The sequence below is a fragment of the Lissotriton helveticus genome, chromosome 11 (genome assembly GCF_964261635.1).
Source record: "Lissotriton helveticus chromosome 11, aLisHel1.1, whole genome shotgun sequence".
Taxonomy (NCBI): domain Eukaryota; kingdom Metazoa; phylum Chordata; class Amphibia; order Caudata; family Salamandridae; genus Lissotriton; species Lissotriton helveticus.
Genome location: NC_136072.1, coordinates 1,079,960,998 through 1,079,973,723, shown reverse-complemented (window position 1 = coordinate 1,079,973,723; position 12,726 = coordinate 1,079,960,998).

Below are 12,726 nucleotides of genomic sequence, written 5' to 3'. Positions count from 1 at the left end.
GAGGTACCATTACTGACAAAAAGCATGACAGTCAGGGATCCTTCTCAAGATGTACTCAACATACAGACACATGCCACAACAGATGAAATAAAGAAATGGACTGAACAAGGAGGGGTCCAGACTGACCAGGGTTGGATGACTAAGGGAAAAGGTACATGGTTTCTTCCAGATTCTATGGTACAAGTAATCATAAACACAGCACATAGTCCAGCACACTTGGGAGAGAAGGCAATGATAGACAGCTTACAGAATATCTAGTTTAACAAGCACCTGCGTGCAGCAGCGAAACAGAAAGTACGAACTTGTATGATCTGTTGCCAGTTCAATCCAGGTAAAGGCATTCCGGTGGAACAAGGCGGATTTCATCCTCCTGACCACCCTTTTGAGGTCCTCCAGATGGATTATATCCAAATGGACAGATGTAGAGGTTACAAGTATGTCTTGGTAGTTGTGTGTGCACTATCTAGATGGACAGAAGCGTATCCAGTTCCAGATTATACTGCTGTGACAACAGCCAGGCAATTAGTGCGCGAGTTCTTCCCCAGATATGGTTTGCCCCGTGTCATCTATTCAGACAACGGTCAGCCATTCTCTTCTAAATTAATGAAACAAGTGTCTCTTCTGTTAGGATATAATTGGAAGTTCCATTGTGTACGTCACCCAGAAGCAGCAGGCCTTGTAGAAAGACATAATCAGACAATTAAAACGAAACTAGCTAAGATATGTGCAGAAAAAGGCGTGGATTGGATGGTAGCCTTGCCGGTTGCCCTCTTTTACATGCGTATGGTAGCTCATTCCAGAACAGGCCTATCTCCGTACGAAGTGGTTTTCGGTAGACCGCCAAATATGTGGGGTACGCCTATGCCTAAGAAAATAACTGATGTTGACAGTAACATGCTGACAGATTACCTGGCTTCCTTGATGTCTGCACTACTCTCTTGTCGTTCACAGGTTGCTGCCGCCTTCCCTGACAACACCCAGGTCAAGGAACACGCCATAGTCCCTGGGGATTTCGTTTTTGTTCGGAATTTTGATCGATCAAGCCCCCTTGAGCCGCGTTGGAAGTCGCCGAAGTTGGTGCTACTGACCACGAGGACTGCAATCAAGGTGGAGGGACAATAGGGGTGGCTCCACGCTCAGCATTGTAAACGATACTTTGGACAATCCGGAACTTTGGTAACAAATAAAGACACTAAAGACATTAAGGACAATACAGACTTTGCGCCGCCTTTGCTAGAAAAGACTCCACAGCAAGAGTATAGGTCTAAGTTACGATCTAGTAAGTCAGACGAGGTTTAATTGTTTAAGTCCACTAGGTGGTGAATCGGTTAGCCTAGATTTCTGACATGTATAAGATCACATACGAGAATAGTAAGAAAAGCAAGATGAGAGAAAAGTACTGCAAGTTATTACGCAGGAGATGTATAGTTTCTTTGATTATTTTATTTTTTCTGTGCATTGTTATCATCTGTGTTAGTTTAATACTACATGTTTTCTTTCCTCCTATTGCTTCACATATGCACTCTTCCAGTAACAACACCGTAGAGCATACATTCAGTGAACTGCCACCACATGAACTGTCATATCGACTTGCCTTGCGTAACAATACTTTCATTCGAATGTTACACCATTCTCATCAGACCAGCAGTGCGACTGATTGCTGGGTATGGGGCCAACTACCACCTTATCAAAAGACGAAGGGAGTCCTGCCCTTCTTTCCTTTACCGTTCTCCCACAATGGTTCGTGTGGAGCATGGTTTGCCTTAATGGCCTCAATAGATAGAAAGTACATAGCTTATCAAGATGGCTGGCTATATGGAAACTTGAATAAAGTAATGAATGAAGCATGTTTTCCAGACAAAGACGGGTTCCCCCAAAGGAAGGGAACCGATCTAGAAAATGAAGAATCCGAGCAAGGAAATGCATCCGTTAGTTTTGTAATGCTAAATGTTCAGCCCATGCAGAATGTAGGTCCACCGTTTATTTCAGTCCTGCCAGCAAAAGGTGATTTGTGTGTAAGAAAGAAAGGCTCAGTACATATGGGACACAGCGAGTGTAAAGTTGTAGTAGAGTTTAACGATAAAGGACAGTCTACTTTCAAAACATACCGCCATACCTATTTCATTTGCGGTCAGACAGCCTATGTACATCTGCCCTTAGACTGGGGTGGGACATGTTATATAGCGTTCCTGCTGCCACCCGTCTTTCTGGCCCCATCCCATTACCATCGAGATTCACGACTAGAGCATTTTAGACAAAAGAGAGAGACTGATGCCTCAGGGATCGATCAGACAGAAACAGCTTGGGAGCAATATACAGATTTCAACAAAGGATTCTTTTTCTTCATAGGTCCTGTCCAAAACAGTAAACTGATACGCAGGTTAACAAGAACTCTGGAAGCAGTAGTGAATGTGACTGCATCTGCCCTGGCGAACTTGACCCAGGAGCAGTCTGCTATGAGACTTGTTGTTCTTCAGAACCGCCTTGTTCTTGACGTCATCCTGGCGGATAGGGGCGGAGCCTGTAGAGTGATCGGATCTAGTTGTTGCATTTTCATCCCAAATAACGCGCCATCTGTGTACGCAGCAATAACAAGACTCCACAAGATTGCTCATGATATACATCAAGACCCAGGCACATGGACTTGGTCCAGTTGGCTCTGGGGTGTGATATCGGCATGGGGATGGAAAGTGATGTCGTTCCTAGGAATGATACTACTTATGATATTTGGTTGCTGTCTCTGTCTGCAGTGTGGCCCGGCCATTTGCGGCCTGTGTGCAACTGCCTGTATTCCACATCCACGTATACAAAGGAGTAAGGATGAACAAATGATGCTGTATGATCAAATATACGGTCTCATGAATATAGATGTATCCTGAAGGGTAATGTAGGGGACAAGGAGGGAATGAGGAAAATGAAATTTTGCCTGACCAATGTGTCCCCTGCGTGTACCCTATGTTTCATGTATGTGCATGTCACCCATGCATTTTCTCGTAGTGGCCTGAATCACAAGCCTCTGCAATCACGTCCTGCATTAGAATACCAGTCATCAAGTCCCCCACATGTTAAGTTAGCATCAAGCATTGAGGCCCATGTGTTTGCATTGTACACGTTTAATATCGAGATGAACCCGTTTTGTGGCTCAGCCTGAACCACTTTCTGAATTAGTGATTTCATGACTCCAGACACTCTGAAAGCTGCAGTTACGTATCCCTGACCTCGCATATTTCTGGCTCTGCCGAAAGAGGCCCAGCAAGGGTTGCCAAGACAGTATTTTGCACAATAGTTATCAGCTTGCTATACAGAATCACATTCCTGCCCGGTGAAGAAGGTAAACAGAACCCGTCTACGAAGATAGGGCCCAGCCTTTCTGTCTCAGTTTAACTGAATTACAGCACTTGCATCCGTAGAAAGCTCACAGCCCCCACGTAATGAACGAAGAAATATATGCCCTCTCTGGCTCTTAGCGATGAGCGACCTTTGCTTCAGATAATACATCCCCTGACTCAAGATATCAGATAGTACCAGACGTGCTGGTCGCCCTGACACTGAAGACTTCCCTACTAGACTTAAAGTCAGCTTCCCCCCAGTTACACGTCAATTGCACGTCATGATCAAGTTGCACACACAAGTAGGGCAAAGTTCCAGCTGGCCATGCAACTCCTCCTCTACATATCCACCCACCTATGACTCATCAAGTGTACACCCTCATGCACGCCCACATGCTCTTATCTTTTATTCTTTCTTGCTCTGCCTCGAGCGCCTCCTCCCTATGTCCTATGTACAAGACTAAATGTATATATATCGTGTTCTGTAAATAATTGTTAGAATACCCTTCCTGAACCTCAGTGGTGATGAAACAGATTCTCCCTTAACTCGAGTTATTGGAATAAAGCCCATTTGAATCGGACACCACGGACTCTGCCTCTCATTTCATGCATGATGCATGTATATGCCTAGAAATTATGCCAGGGTAATATTTTATTTACCACAGGAATCCACAGCAAGGGGGATATACACATTACTCTGCCTATCACGACATACATACCAGGATCGATTACTGGCTGGCTTCTTCTAACACGTTGACCCAAATTAGGGACTGCAGAGTGCTACCTAGAACCCTATCGACCACTCACCAGTGCTATTGGAGTTGCGACTCCCGGGAAAAACCATTCCGCCATTCACATGGCGATTTCCTCCGTACTCCCTCTTAGACCCGGTATTTCGTGGAGAACTCGCTGAGGCTATAGAGGTATTCTTCGAGGCTAATATGGGTTCGGTCGACGACTTCCAGGTTATATGGGAGGCGTTTAAGGTTTACATCAGAGGGGTGGCGATGTCCAAACATTCTGGAGTGTTGAAGTCTATTCGACAAAGGCTGTCTGATCTCGAAGCACGACTGGCTGACCTGGAGGGTAAACAAAACAGACAAGCGGAAAACTCGATTGGCGAAGAGATCAAGACCCTACTGGCGGAATACCATGAAGAGGCGGACAGGGAAATTAAACATCTGGGGAAATATGCCACAGCGAGGGTACATGGAGAGGGCGACAGGCCTAGCGCGGTTCTAGCTAGAATAGTGGGAGGGTGGAAGGAACGACTTCAGTTTACAGAGATGAAGTCTGCGGAGGGGACAGTGCTGACTGATGAAATCGACATAGCGAATGAGTTCAGGGCGTACTATGCTGTGCTATATACGTCGAGATGTGGCGACCTAGAGGATGAAATCAATGGTTACCTTGGCCGTATCGAAATTCCCACCCTGTCCAATGTGTACAGGGAGTTCCTTTCGCTCCCCATCGAAAAGGATGAAATCCTAGAGGCCTTAGCGGGCATGAGATCGAACAGCGCGCCAGGAGCAGACGGCCTTACAGTGGGCTTCTATAAAGCTTTTAAAGAACAGCTTATCCCCCACCTTTTGACACTATTTGACAGTATTTGTGAGAAGGGCATTATGCCTTCTACCATGAGAGAGGCGCTTCTGGTCACAATATTGAAACCAGGCAAACCCAGAGATGAGTGCGGCTCCTACAGGCCACTGTCGCTATTAAATGTTGATGCTAAATTGTTCGCTAAAGTGCTGGCCACCCGACTGGCCCTGCTCGCCCCGAAGTTGGTGGCGCCGGAACAGGCTGGATTTATACCCAACAGGAGCCTGGTCTACAACATAAGGACGGTGTTGGGTACGATACAGCATGTGCGCCCAGACAGGAAGGCTCTAGCGGTCTTTCTCGACATGGAGAAGGCCTTCGACTCCGTCGAATCGCCCTTCATGAGTGCGGTACTACGGCGCATGGGCCTTGGACCGCCTTTCCTGCAGATGATAGGGGCACTTTACAATCAACCGCGTGCTCGACTCCGCATGGGTGACCTGGTCACGGACTCCTTCCCCATCAGTAGGGGCACCCGACAGGGATGCCCGCTCTCCCCACACCTATATGCCCTGGTCGCGGAGCCACTGGCGTGTGCCCTTCGCGAGTATCATGGAAATGAGGGCATAGGTTTTCCTGGATACAAAATAGTTGTGTCAATGTACGCAGATGACACGTTGTTATATGTCCGAGACCCTGATAATAACTTGTCCGCTATACTTCGGAAGGTGGTCAGATTCGGTGCACTATCGGGCCTAAAGGTCAATTGGTCCAAATCAATAGCGTTCCCTTTGACTCCCATCACGACTCCCATAAACATGGAATACCCACTACAGTGGACCGAGGACACCGTCAGGTATCTGGGGATCCAGCTCCACACTGATGGAGAGATCCTTTTCAGGGCAAATTATGGCACAACATTTAGTAAGCTAGAGGACGACATTGCGACCTGGTGTAGACTCCCCCTTTCACTGCTGGGAAGAATATCCATTGTGAAAATGATGGTGCTGCCCAGATTCTTATTCCTCTTTGCGACCCTCCCGATCGTGCTCCCCAAGTCTTTCTTTGCACGCATACAGCAATTGTTGGTTAAGCTCGCATGGGCGGGCGGCCAGCCCCGTGTCAAATGGACCACTCTCACGCTGCCTTACTCCATGGGGGGACTTGGCTCCCCAGACCTCGAGTTATACTACAGGGTTGCCCAGGCTGCCCATCTGTATACATGGGTCCATGGAGACAGAGACATCCCGCATGTACGTATGGAAACTCTTTTTGCAAGTCCGCTTTCGCTCCCGCACACGATTTTCCAGCCCACTGACCGCAGGACTGGCGTCCTAGATTCTATCACGGCCACGAATCATGCCTGGCACTGCCTCCTCCAAAGACAGGGTGGTGCCCTGCTGTACTCTCCTGTGATGCCGATAGACTGGGCCCGATGGATACCCCCTTTGCAGGAGAGAGGTGTGGTCCGTGCATTGCAAACTTTGAATGTCGGGGTCGCGGGCGATCTGTTCAGTGACGGAGTAGCTAAGACCTGGGAGCAGATTGCGGGAGGGGGGGAGACGCCGCCACTTTTGTCCCGTTTCCAGTTCCATAGGGTTCGCTGCGCCCTGTCTGACCTGCTCAGAGGGCATATGGCGGAGCCTCCGGAGGTCCCGGAGCTCACCTATGTCATTAAGGCTGACTCTCCGCAAAAATTACTTTCTCGTCTATACATGTTGTCCCAATCCCACAGAGAACACAGCTACACTAAAGCACGACTGGCGTGCAGGTTGACCTACAGATTGTCCTAGACGACGATATGTGGCGATACTGCTGCACCAATACAAGGACGCTCTCTCTCAATGGTAGACACAGACTGGTGCACTTTAAGTTCCTCAACAGGGTGTACTACACCCCGGCTAGACTCTGCAGATACGGCTTGCGCCCCTCGGCCACCTGTGAGAGATGCCAAGCGCCTGATGCTGATTTTTTACACCTTGCCTGGCAGTGTCCTGGGGTCTGGGACTTCTGGACGCAAATCTTCGCTGAAATTAGCCGTGCGGTGGAGGTGGACCTAACTCCTGACCCTCTACTGGCACTGTTAGGCTACCACAAGAAGCTCCCTAGAGCGGTGCGTAGGCTAGTAGACATGGGCCTGCTAGTGGCTCGGAGAGTGCTCGCATGCTGTTGGATGAAAGGCCCTCTACCCACACCAAAGCGTTGGGCACATGATATGCTGTATTGCTGCACGCAGTCGGAGAACTACAATGAGCTCTTGCCCCCCACTAGTAGGCCTAAAAATGTTTGGGGCTATACCAGACATACCTAGCGAACAGGAGGGACACGCACTCCACGGCAGAGACATGAAGCCGCCATCGGGGCGGGGATGGAGGGAACTCCCGTAGAGACACAGTATAGGACTCTCTGGTCATCACAAGCGTCTTCTCTTTTGTTCATTGTTTAACTGTGTAAACAACTTACCTATGTTGAGTTCTGCCTGCCCGGTATACCGAATCACTGCCTGCCCCACGATGGGTTGTTGGCTGAATGGCTGTGTAACGAATTATATACCGCGAGTTGTGCAACTGTAGTAGCGGAGAAGAGATCGAAGTCGAATCTGGGGGAGGGATTTTTTGTTAGTTTCTACTGGTTGATTGAGCAAACACAGAAAAAAGTTTCATGACATACTGTTTGATGTGACGCGGCCGGCCCGAAGTGGTTGTAGGCGGCTTGCTGTGTACTCCCACATTGCTAACGCTATTCTTTATTTTTGATTGCTTGATGTGCAGCCAGCCCGAGAAAGGGTTGTAGGCATTATGCCGTGTTCACTGACACATACCAAGATTAAAGGTGTTTTAAAAAAAAAAAAAAAAGATAGAATCTGACAGGGTTTTAGTTCTCCTAAGGATTTCAAACTTAACACCATACATGTCATAACATCTATTAGAAATATCTAGAGATTTAACGTCAGATACTCTACGACAAGAAATCAAACATAGGAGAGTAGCAAGTTTAATGGAAAGACATTTCCTGTTAAGAAGAGAATTATCAGGCCATGAGCAAAAAAGGTCTAGGATAAGTTTAACATCCCACAAGGATTCGTATTTGGGTCTATAAGGTCTTCTTAGTCTATAGTCTAATACTCTTTAAAACTCTACAAATAATAACATTCTTACCTACCGTCTTACCGACAAGAGAATGTCCAGCAGAGATAGCTGATCTGTAACAATTAATGGATCTATAGGAGAGGCCATTGTCAAATAATTCAACGAGGAAATTAACTATATTGATGATAGGAGCCTCCAGGGGATCCAAATTCCTCTCCATGCACCAACAAAACCAATTTCTCCAAATGTTATTGTACCTGTAGTGAGTCCCTGGTGCCCAAGACTCTCCGAGGAGAGTGAGAGCTGATGACGAAAGTCCAGACAACTCGTTAGATTACCTGACACCTTCCAAGCAAGAAGGTTAAAATTCCCTGAAAGTATCAGGTGATGATCTTTGCCGTTTGCGTTGGAAAGCAGGCCTTTCGTTGCCGGAATTAGGAAGGGGATGTCGCACGACAGTTCCAAGGTCGTCGGGAACCACGCTTGAGAGGGTCAGAAGGGAGTTATTAGAATCAGGGAGCACTGGTCTTGTCTCACTTTCTGTAGAACCCTCTGGATAATGGCACAGCGAGGAAAGGCGTAATGCTGAAGATGAGACCAAGGCTGGAGAAAGGCGTTCACTGCAAGTGCGCCTGGATCCGGCATCCAGCTGAAATATTTCGGCAGTTGAAAGGTCAAGCTGCTCGCAAATAGGTCCACATCGAAAGGGCCCCGAAAAAGAAAAGGGGATTTGAAAACGTTCACATTGAGTTTCCAAACGCTGAAGTCTAATAGGAATCTTGAATTCCAATCTGCGGAAAGATTCGATTTCCCAGGGAGATATTCTGCCTTTAGGGAGATTTTGTGTTCTGAACAAAACATCCAGAGCCTCTTGGCTAAATCGGAGAGGTCTGCTGATCTGGTCCCGCCAAGGCGGTTGACATAGGAGACTCCGGAGATGTTGTCCATTTTCAGGACAACAGATCTGCCCTGAAGAGAGTGTTTGAAACTCATCAGTGCGTAAAGACCGGCAGTCATTTCTAAAAAGTTTATATGGTGGGAGAACTCCGCTTGGTACCAAACACTACCCGTGTCCTGGTCGAGAAAACGGGCGCCCAACCGTGAAGGCTGGCGCCTGCCTCCAAGATGAAATCCGGGGTCGAACCGAAGATGGCTCTTCCATTCCATGCGTCCAAATTGTCCAGCCACCAGGAGAGTTCTGACCTGGCTTGATGATCTAGGGTTACAAGGTCTCCGTACCAAAGACCAGATCTGAGGGCTTTGGCTTTCACTCTCTGGAGGACACGATAGTTGAGGGGTCTCGGAAAGATGACTTGAATGGAGGAAGAGAGTAAGCCCAGAAGTCTGGCCAATTCTCGAAGAGTAAGGGATTGCTGTTTTAGAACAAACCTGATCTCTTTCTGAATCTTGGCAAGCTTCTTGTTGGGAAGAAGGAGACATTTTGTGGTGTCTACTGTGAACCCGAAGAACTCTAGAGATTTGGACGGGGTAAGAATGGATTTTTCCCGGTTTATAATGAAACAAAGAGATCCTCCAAGAGTTGAGAGTGAAATTAGGACATAATGAGAATATCGTCTAGATAGATAATTAGGCGAATCCCCCTTTCTCTCGAGAGAGACGACAGATCTTATGATCTTGGTGAAACACCAGGTGGACGGACGACAGCCCGAATGGGAGGGCTTGAAATTGAAAGAGGTGGTTGTCCCAGATCGTTTGAAGGAAGGGCTGGTGTTCTTCTGCCATAGGGATGGTAAAATAGGCGTCTTTTAGAGCCAACTTGACCAGCCAGTCTCCCTGAAGTAGAAGGTCTCTGAGGAGATGAATGTCCTCCATTTTGAAGTGTCTGTACACTATGTATGTGTTTACTTCTCGTAGGTTGATAACTGGTCTCCACCCTTTTTCCTTCTTTTGGACCAAGAAGAGAGTGCTGACAAACCTCTTCAGGGACAATGGCACTTCGATAATGACACCTTTTTAGAGCATAGAGGAGATTTCCTCCTTGACAATCTCCTGATGTTCCACAGAAAAAGTCAACGGCTTGGGTGTGTGCGTTTGATAGGGGAAATCTACGAAATCTATTTTGAAACCCTGAATTCTTTGGAGAACCCACGGGTTTTGAGTCAAAGATTTCCAGAAATGGTAAAAGTGTTTGAGTCTTCCTCCGACCTTTGGAGGGGAGGAAGAGAGAGAAAGACTTACTTGTAGGGTTGCTGTTGGAAGATCCACGGGAGGAGAAACCTCGGTTACGGGAACCTCTTCCTCTCTGTGGGTAGAACTGGCGGTTGGAAGCATAGAAACCTCTGCCTGAAGCTCCTCTTCCTCTTGAGGATGAGAAGAGCCGGTAGAAGCCATGGCCGGAAGAGCGAACCCTTCTCCCAGCCTGTCCAAAAACACTGCTACTTAAGACACGCTTCATGTTGTTCTGGACCTTATCCAAGGCAGTAAAGGTCGAAACGTTCTTCCCAATAGATTTTATCATGTCCTCTCCGAAGAGGAGGCCTCTGGGGTTTTGAGAAGGCTCCTTTTCGGCCAGGTCGCCGAGTTTTGGATTTATTTTTTTGAGGATGGTCTTCCTCCTTTCAATATTGAGGGAAGAGTTAGCATTACCGAGTAGGACATTTGCCTTTTGGCTCAAGCCTCTAATAAGGTTGGTATCGAAAGGGGAATTAGAGACACAAGAGTCTTCGGCCAAGTCCAGGATCTTGGTAAGCGGGCCGAGAATGTCGAGTAGACGATCTTGGCAGTTTTTAAGTGCTCTCTCGAGGCCCTTCCTAGGGTCTTTGCCCAGTTTAAACAAAAATGTTATAAGGTCAGGGTCGAGATTAGGGGTCTGACAGACCTTGTCTCCAATAGAGGGTCTCGGGCATTCAGACCTGAGGGTGTTACGAGTTTCTCTCTCAAGAGAGTTTCTGATCCATCTGGTGATGAATTTTGAGACGTGATCTTGGGGGAACTATTTTGAACTATTGGGGTGGGAGATGTTGAGGGGGGAAAACTTTTCACCACCAGGGGGTCGAGGATAACATCCTTTCGCGGAGAGGGAAGAGTCAAACTTAAACTGGTCGTTAAAGGCGAGGTCATTAAGGTCTTGATCATCCAAATCAAGAACAAACTCATCATATGGATTGTTGAAACTTCGTCTTCATCAGAATCGGTACCTGCATCATCGTCGTGGGCACTATTAAGATTTGTGTCGCTAGGGACACCCATCAAGATTGTGCCGCCAGGGACACCCATCCTATTTGTGTCGCAAGGGACACCTGTATCTTTTGTGGCGCGGGGGCCTCTCAGCAAGAATGAGGTGCTAGGACCTCCCATGGCATTAGAGGTTCCACAAACTCCCGTAGTGCCTTCGCAGTATTTGGATTTTTTACTGCTCTTGGAATGTGCAAGTTGAGGAGCACGAGGAGGGAAGTCATCATGATCATAAGGAAGGGGTCTCTTAGATGACATAACCTCCTTAGGGTGGCCAACATGCATGTGGCGGGGTCGTAGACAGGGGTCGGAGACTGGATCTGGGTAAATAAGGCTTTATTTTTATAAAGGTTTTCTTTTTGCGCAAAGTGAGTCTTTCCCAGGTATGTATGGCTAGATCCATTGTAACTGGTGCCCTCTGGGGAGTGTCGGGGTTCTCGCTTCTCGCTTTGCCCAGTGGATTCTGCTCCTCCTCGGCTGCGTCAACGCAGGACATGCAGGAAAGAAATATATAATGGCCGTCAGGACTCACTTCTAACCATATTATGCCCGAGGGGAACCAGGGAATGGTGGGAGCACCGCTGATAGTGTGTATGTACACTTCAAACTATATCCACAAAGTGGTCGGTGGGCGGTTTGTGAAGAGAGCGTGATGGGGGTTAGGGGGGAAAAAGGGGGGTAGGAAAGGCTATGTACCTGGGGAGGGAAACTACAGGTAGTAGCAGGTCAGACGAGTTACTGTAGAGACGAGTCTCCCCGCCTCCCAACCCAGCCGGACATCCGCTGCCATACCTGTTTAAGCCACACTCTTCCGAGAGTGTGGCTCGGCGACTCTTGGGGATGGTGGCCTCCTGGCGCTCCAACTCCCTCAGATGGTTCTTCTCTCGCCTTCCTGCTCCGGGTATTCCTCTTCTTCTCCGCACTTAACTTGATCTCCACAACACACCGCAAACTCCTCCTGGGTGATGTCAGACGCCGTTCTCTGTACTTCCTCCCTTTTGGCCAATCCAGTTCAACGAGCGTCATCTGGGGGCATGGCCTCTTCTCCCATTTATGCCCAATTAAAGGAGCCGTCTTGTATTTCTTTGTCTTGTGTAGTCCACAGTGGCTGCGTGTCCGTACACCACTCGTTTTGGTTTGGGTGGAGAGAGGGAGGGGTAGTAGAGTCAGCAACCCACCACTCTACGTACGGGGAAATCTCTCCTACCCGCCTAGTCTCCCTGTTACAATGCAGGACCTCATCTCTTTTTGCAAGAAGACTTTGAGTCATTAGTACTAATTAGGGGGAACTGGCGATGGCGTCGTCTGATTCCATGTCAGACATGCGAGGAATCACAGAAGACAAGGGTGAGATTTTTAGGTAAGTAGGAATTAAAATCCTACAAAAATATATATATAACTATTTAGTAAATTAATATAAAATTGGTAAATAATATACGAATTTAAACTGTTGTTAAAACAAATATTATTATTTATTTTTTATATTTACATTTTTTAAATTAATTTTTTTAATGTATTTAGGTATAAATCTTTAGAATCAATCATTTTTATTGGGCAGTATGACAACTCAG